Source organism: Benincasa hispida, chromosome 6 (genome assembly GCF_027475165.1).
Source record: "Benincasa hispida cultivar pf3 chromosome 6, pf3_genome.v1.1, whole genome shotgun sequence".
Taxonomy (NCBI): Eukaryota; Viridiplantae; Streptophyta; class Magnoliopsida; order Cucurbitales; family Cucurbitaceae; genus Benincasa; species Benincasa hispida.
The window spans coordinates 51,570,874-51,579,717 of NC_143483.1; positions in this window are offsets into that span (position 1 = coordinate 51,570,874).

Consider the following 8,844-nt stretch of genomic DNA (forward strand, 5'->3'; position numbering starts at 1 on the left):
GAACTGCGAGTTTAAGACATTCTCAACAAATAGAATGTAGTGGAAAAATGGACTATTGAAGATAATGTCCATGTCCACGAATCGCCTAAATACCGTTTTCTTGAAGAGGACAAGCTGGGTGGGAGTAAGCTTCTCTTTCATATTCTTGTTAGTCGTCCCAATGTGAGAGGATAAGCTGGTCGCTTGGCTTGGGAAACAATCCTGGGGAGGAATCTTAAATTGTCTAGCCATACTGCACGGAATAACAAAGAACACCATAAATTAAGCATTCTGTTAAATACTCGATACTCGATGCACGAGACACGATACTCAATACTCGATACACGATACACAATACACGTTTGCTTAATACCATATACACGATACATGTTGCATGTTGAGTTTTATGCCCTAAAACTCGTAAATAGTAAATGTTATTAATTGGTTGTCATCAATAAAGAGTTATAGATGTTAATTCAATAAATGTTATTGTTTGTGTTGTTTTTCTATTTCTGTCTTGATAACCCCAAATCCAATAAACTAACATCCAAGGCTATCTTATGAGTCTTGAACAATATGTGGAGACATATAGGGATCAATATTCAAGATAGAGCCTGAATGGTCTATAGTATAGGGATAAGGTTTAGTACCTTATCTTGGTAACATTATGGATACGACCTACTTTGTATTTGATATAAATGCAATGATCCAACGCGTTCATGTAGTTGATATGCGAGTGAGAGTATCCTATGCAATGAGTTTGCATAAGACTGAACCGCGAAATAGTAACCACTAGATGTAACACCGTTAACTAGTTAGGTTCCTATATTAATTAGATGACCTAGGCAACTTAGTCTTAATCCTGAGTACATTATGAACTCCTGTTCATGAGAGATTGTCCTTTGATTTATATAGGTAAGGGTGGTCGGGTCTACAACTCAATATGCCTACCATTTTGGGGACAAGACTAAGTGTGGAGCTGGAAACATAATAATACAAGATGGAATCCACTAATTCCCCTCTTAGGGGCAAGTAGATGAGTGTTTCCTTAAGTGGTGTCTCTGGGACTTGAACAAAGGGCCCTACCCTCTCATCGACCCGAGAGGAGTTTCTGTTTATTCGTTGGACCATAAACAGATTGTTCATTAGAGAAGCACTGGTACTTAAGCAGTCAAAAGTAACCTGAAGGTAAAAGCCCAATTGCAGTTACGAACATACGTGAAGGACTAATTTGTTGTTATGGGTCTATATCCGTGGACACAGAAATATGCCTGTAGTGAGAATAGTGCAGTTGCAAGTTTTTAGTAGAGTGTAACCACAGTTAGTGAATATTTATTAACTTGGTTAGTGATTTAAGCCAATTAATCTCATATAGTTAGAGCTTTTGATCTACAGATCCACCATGCCCCTTTGTAGCTTGCTAAAGGATATTTAAGAGGGATGATTTGAATTGTTCAAACTAATTTGAGGTAACCATATATTAATGTGATTAATATATAATTGATCATGGATATGATCTATAATTCAAATTAAATTGGAAAGTAATATTTGAATGAGATTCAATTAATTAATTAAAGTGAATTGGATTCACAAAGAATTAATTAATAGAGAGGTATTGCATATATACATACGATGTTTATGATGATTAAATATATATATATATATATATATATATTTATATATATAATATAATATATATACACGCATTAAATTAGATTGAATGTATAAATAATTATTTAATTAATGTGCAAATTAAATTAAATAAGTATTAATTAATTGTGTTAATTAATTAATTTAACTAATTAATTAAATTTATTAATTAATTAATTAAGGAAAAGGAAATAGGAAAAGGATTAAGGAAAAGGACTTGGTTTTCTATATAAAAACCTCCCTATATCCCTTTAGGAGATACTGAGACAGACACTGAAATACACAACACACAAGTGTTATTGTACGAAAAATTTTTCCTAAGCCACAAAGAGAATCTTCTTTACTCTCGAAAACTCTTTTCTCCTCCCCTTTTAGTTGGATACCATCAATCCCTCTATTGGAATCCTAGAGAAGAACGGGGTTACTCTCGTGGTAATATTCGAGATTGTTCAAGAAATCATTCATAATCAAGATCGTTGGAGGAGCCATTTGTCGGAACTTAAAGAGGTTGTTTCGTGAAGCTTGGAATCTACAAAGGTAAGAATGGTTCTAATCTTTTTCCCTAAAGCATGTTATATTACATGTTGTATATTATGTTTTAGTATACTGAATTTGTTTAAGTAAAAATCAAATTGCAAGATGCAAGGCGTTCATAACGCTTCCGCTACGGGATTCTATCCATTCACTGCATAGTGTCCCTTATTCAAACATTACATGTGGCTAAATGGTTGATTATCGAGCATTTGGTTTGATTTTCTACTTCCTTGACTTATCCTACTGAAACCCTAAACTTTAGATCCGAAATAACCATAAATATGAAAACTGAAACGAAAAAAAATTTGAGCTCCAGCCAAACATGCAAGATAAGAATAAAACCAAAATGAAAATCGTATCGGTCTAATATCGAGGAACATGCAAATTATGATGACAAAAATATAACAAACAAATATGATGAATGATGCCAAAAATATAAACAAAGAGAATGTTAAGAAATATTACCTGATGCAGAGCGTATCGGAAGATAGTTTCGAGTGTGAGGTACAATCGTCGAGGATATAAAATCGGAAGAGAGAGAAAATAGTCTAAAAAACGAGGAAGTGGTGAAATAATGGACTTCAAACAGGTTAAGAATTCAAAAAAGTTCAAAATGATCGAGTATACGTTAATCGAGTATCAAGTATGATGTGGCTATGATCAAGTATACACATGTCGATTGCACACGTATTGAGTTACGAGCATCCGGGTATCGAGTGACCGTGCATCAAGGATCGTGTAATGAGCCAATGACGATCGTGTGATGAGTAATCAAGGATCGAGTGACAAAGAGTCGAGGATTAAGTTCCTTGGTAGGCCCAGGTGCGCGGGGTGCATCTAAGGGGTGAAACGGTAAAATTACACGTGGACAACGTCAGCAGAAGGCCATTTCCATTACTTTTTCTATAGATGGCTTTTTTTCATTTGGGCTTCCCAAATGAGGCCGTCTGTACAAAAAATTCCATAATTTTTTAAAAAGAGAACTTCATTAGAAATCAAGTTGGGAAGATTTAGGTAACACTAACTCCTTATTTACAACATTTAGCAACCAATTGAGGGTAAACAGAATCTACAAAATATCATCATCTTCTGAAATGGAAGGAATATTCACTTCAAAAAATTTCTCAAAACCAATTGCAACACCGCAATACAGTGAGCTCCGTGATTTTCATCCTACAAAGAAATAGACAACGTGGATGGACTCAAAGAGAGTGCTAGCTCTTTGACTTCATCGATGAAGTTCCTCACATATACACACATATATAGTTGGTTACACTTTAAATTCTGATATTCCTACTCAAACAACATGACTTTGAGAAAGGAATTAGGTTACACGTTGATTGTTGTTGAGCTATGTTGAAGCTTGTGCCATTGAATTAATTTCATGGATTAAGGAGTCTTTCACATGAATAAATAACATGTTATAAAGCAAAAGAGAACATAATTTAATGGTAGTTGATCTGTACCTTTTTTTTTTTTTTTTTTTCAGGAGATACGAAGCTCAAATGTCATGTTTAATATATATATAATATATGCTCTCAAGTACAATAAATTGTTTTTTTCATAGCTCAACGGTAAATGACCTTCACTCTCATGTTTAAGGTTGGAAGTTCAATCTTCACCCCTATAATTTATCTAATATAATAACAAGTAAAGTCTTGTTGTCATGTTATCATATTACCATCTCTAGATATCATTTTAAACTTTGTATTTTGGGTTTTATTTAATTTAAGTTACATGTTAATATCTAAATTTAGTTCATACACTTATGATAAATCTTAAAACAATTCCTAATGTTTTTTTAAGTACAATAAAGATAGATGATTTGAACCACAAACCTCTTAGTCGCTAATATATTCATATATGTATACCAATTGGGGAATTTGTACCGATGACCCAAAAATTGAGCCCAAATGTCAAATGACCAATTTTTAAAAAATAATATCAATTGACCCTCTGCTGACATCATCGCCATACCAAATTACGTAAATTGCCCTTACTTCTTCGTCTTCTTACCTTTTTATTGAGAACCCACCAAAACTAAAAACTATTATTCATTCAAATTTTCCAAGGCTAACGGCTTCGTATCGCTCATAAACTAAAAAACTATTTTGGCTTGCAAACGATTCTACTGTCGTCGACAAATCGAATCTGATCGGTAAATCTTTCAATATGTGCTTGAAAATGTCTTACATTGATCGGTAATGGGGCTTTGTGGGTCGTTTTGGGTTTAAAAATACACTGATGTGGTTTTTTTGGTTTTCGATGTGCTCTGTGGTTGAAGACGAGTAGAAAGAGTTTGTGAGCGAGATAAGTGGGAGTGAAATTGGTAGAGCAACACCAGAGAGAGCGAATGTGAGCGAGATAAATGAATCTATGATTTTTTGTTTGTTTTTTTGGTTTTCGATGTGCTATGTGGTTGAAGACGAGTAAAAAGAATGTGAGCGAGATAAATGAGAGCGAAACCGAAGAGAGCGACACTGGAGAGAGCGACACCAGAGAGAGTGATACTAGAGAAAGCGAAATCGGAGAGAGCGATACTGGAGAGAGCAATACCAGAGAGAGCGACACCGTAGATAGCGACACCGGTGAGAGCGAGTCTAACGAGAGCGGGTCTAGCGAGAACGAATCCAGCGAGATTTAAACAGAATGTTGTTTTACATTTTTTTTTGCTGAAGGAGTTTACTGATTGAATTTTTATTTCGTGCAGGAGTGATTTAAGATGGCTACACATTTCAGAATACCCGAAGTTGACCAATTTCCCATCAAGTAACCAGCTTGGCCCACATTGCTAATGAAAACAAGATTGTGAAAGAGAAGCTTACACCAACGCAGTTGAACATGTTCAAGAGAACAGTTTTTGGGTGATTTGTAGACGTTGACATGGTGTTTAACAGCCCAATTATCTATCACATGTTGCTTAGAGATGTGAAGAGGACAAGATCAGACTCAATGTCATTCTCTGTTTGTGGGAAGGTTGTCACTTTTTCGAAGGATGACTTTTTGTTGATGACTGGTTTGTGGCAATCCCCAATACGAGTTGATCAGAACCAGCAGTCCTCATATGAACTTGCTATTAAGTATTTTGGTAATTGAGTGACGAAAGACACTTTACACCTCCGTCAACTTGAAGAAAAATAAAAGGACTTGGAGTTTGAAAATGATGATGATACTGTGAAGATCAACCTAGTTTACTATACTGAGGTTGCAATGATGGGAAAAACAAACAGAAAAATGCAGTCGAACTCAAACGTTTCAAGAACGTTCAAAACTTGAAGTACTATAATAGTCTTGATTGGGGTACCATTATTTGGGAGAGGACATTGGATGCCCTAAAGACTGCGTTGAATGATAAGAGCAGTCTATACAAGACGAGGGTCAAAGCAAATAAAAACTATATTGTGAAGTACTTCTTACATGGATTTCCACAAGCGTTCCAGGTAAATTTGCTTAACATAATAATCGTGTTGTTTGATCTAACATTACTATTGTTCTTAATATATTTTTAATTTTATTTAGGTATGGACGTACGAGATCCTAGCGTCATCAATAGCTGGGAACATTGCAGAGCGAAGGAGCAAGGTGGCTTTGTCCCGAATATTACGATGGTCATGCTCCTACTTAGTGTCCTTCAAAGTACTCGAGGGAGAGATATTCGAGTCTAATAATGTACGTTTACTCTATGCATAATATGTTTATCTGGTTGTTAAATTGACACTAACCAGTTTACTGGGTTGTTAATGCAAATAAAGGTTAAAGAGGGCACTGTCATGTCAGATGCTGAAAGGGAGTTTCGGAATACCCCAGTGGACAGATGACCTATATTTGAGCTAGCTGCAGATGATGATAGTTCTGAAAGTGGCAATAGGTCGACTAGTGATGGGGGTAGTCCTGAAAGTGAAAGTGACGGTGATGATCATCGTGGAGTGACAATGATGAAGTTGTCAGGGTGAAAGGAGGGGATGAACCTGAGCATTCTAAGCACGAGGATGCTAAATATGGAAGGGTGGAAGGAGGGATATACACGCCTAGTGATGATATGTTCCATGATAAGATGGGGGACGTATGCGATGAGGACGAGTTGAACCAACTTGAAGTCTATCTTGCGGAATCCAGCAGAGAGCGACCTGTGGATGAGGAGCATCTTGAGAGTGCTGCATGTCGCAAGGAGGGAGCCAATCCCGACGAGTCTATTTATTCATATCTGCGGACCATTGACAACTCACTATCGAGGTTGGATGGTCGTATATCGGGTTTAGATAGTCGTGTATCCAATATAAAGGAAAACATGACTGACATGAAAGGGCAATTGTCAACCATCTTGTCATTGTTGCAGTCTATATGCAAGGTTTGCATCATTTTAGGTCTTTATGTGTTTAGTTTTTACGTGTTCGTGAACTCATCATTTTACTTTACTAATTGAAGGGTTCCACGGTGAATGAGGAGACGACCAGGTCACCCATCCCATCTCGGGATCCTGATATGACTACGACTACCTCTAACACTCCCATCCCATCCCCTCCCTCTATAGCCCGATACCACCACTTAACCTACTCTCATGCCCCATGTACAGCCTGATACTACCATGACATCACCAATTGACGTCGAACCTATAAAGGCTATTGACGTCAAACCTATAGAGGCTAACGTCCCACAAACAGAGCCTGATATGTCTGCCTTACTCACCATGCCACATACAGAGGCTGACATGACTGACATCCCAGAGGCCGACACTTTTGGGATTGTTACGACCACAGAAGAAGTTCCACTGGTGAGTAATTTATTGATCAGTAATATTTGTTTATATTTTTATATTTCTCGATGAGTAACGTTTTGTTATCTGTTTATGTAGGAATCTCGAAGAATTAGTAGTAAGAGAAAACCTGTTGATTAATATACACCCTCAGCCTAAGTAAAAAAAAAAAAAAGTATGGTTAAACATCCTCTCCCAGGTGTATCTATGTCACTATCCATCGATTGTCACATATAACGTAGCACACGATGTTCCACACAATATCTTTACAAAAATGATGGGTTGGATCTCGGACGACAATACAGACAACGAGGTTCGAGAGAACTCCTTTAAACTACTCGCCAAGAAATTCTTCAAGGAATTGATTATCCCGAATTTGTTGGTCGAGTGCAATGTAAGTGTCCTAGTCTTTACGTCTTTATATGTTGGCTATCTTGTACTTTTACTGACATATTAATTTTTTGTGCATACCATAAATACTTTATTTTATTTTATGAAAGATAAATTTTATACCCGACCCGACAAGTGCATGCACAAGTTCACCATTTTGTCAATTGGTGTAACGATAAATTTTGTTATTTCGTTTCTTAACTTCTCATTTCGTTAAGTTTCCTAGTCTTTACTTATTTACTTAACTTCTAATTTTATTTGACAGAGTCACCTTAATGCTCGTGGTGGGGTATTTAAACGAATAAAGAATAAGTCACTTATGGAGGCTGCCCTAGCATGGGAAGATGAAGACACGTATAAGGACTACGTCACCGGTAAATTCGATGTCAAATGGGTAGATGTGGATTTCGTTTATACGGCGATGAATATCAGTGGATGGTCCTTGCAATGGACATTAACAGAGGCCACATATTCGTGTTCGATTCACTTCCCTCATACACATCAATGACAAAGCTGGTGAATTGGCTAGAGCAATTAACGGTCACAGTACCATTCCTACTTCACTACTGTGACATGGATCGTTCAAAGCCGGACCTATCCACAGCCCATTGGAAAATCTCGTGACCTATGAACGTCGACATACAACACAGGTCACTTGATTGTGGCATCTTCGCAATCAAACTACTAGAACATCTGATGACTGGTGCTGATCCATTCGTAATCACTCAGGAGAAGATGAGTGAATATAGGATGCAGTTAGCGTGTCAACTATGGGAAAACACTCCATATTTTTTTTATATGTATAGAACATGTATTTTTTATTGTATTTTTTTTATGTATGTGAAAATATTCATTTATTTTTTATGTATGTAAAAACATTCATTGTATAATTGAACATATATTTTTTTTATGAAAGTTCAAAGTTCAAAGTTCAATATCAGAATTTTATCAGAACATGCATTTTTTATGTATAATGGAGTTACTGCTCTTTTCATTGTATTTTTTATGTAAGTTCAAAGTTCAAAGTTCAATCTCAGAATGTTATCAGAACATGCATAATTGAGCTTAGAACATTATATGGTTCAAGGTTCAATTAAAAGATTGAGAGAGAGTTAGATTGTGAGAGAGAGCGAGATGTCAGAGACAGTGAGATTTTGAGAGAGAGCAAGATTGAGAGAGAGCGAGATGTTGAGAGAGAGCGAGATATTGAGAGTGAGATCTTGAGAGAAAGTGAGAATGAGAGAGTATGAAGTTATTGTTTTTTGTTACAAGTATGAAGATTGTGAGAGTATGAAGTTATCCATTTTTGTTACAAGTATGAAGATTGAGAGAACATGAAGTTATTGTTTTTGTTACAAGTATGAAGATTGAGAGAGAATGAAGTTATCCATTTTTGTTACAAGTATGAAGATTGACAGAGTATGAAGTTATTGTTTTTTGTTGCAAGTATAAAGACTGAGAGAGTATGAAGTTATCCATTTTTGTTACAAGTATGAAGATTAAGAGAGTATGAAGTTATTATTTCTGTTACAAGTATG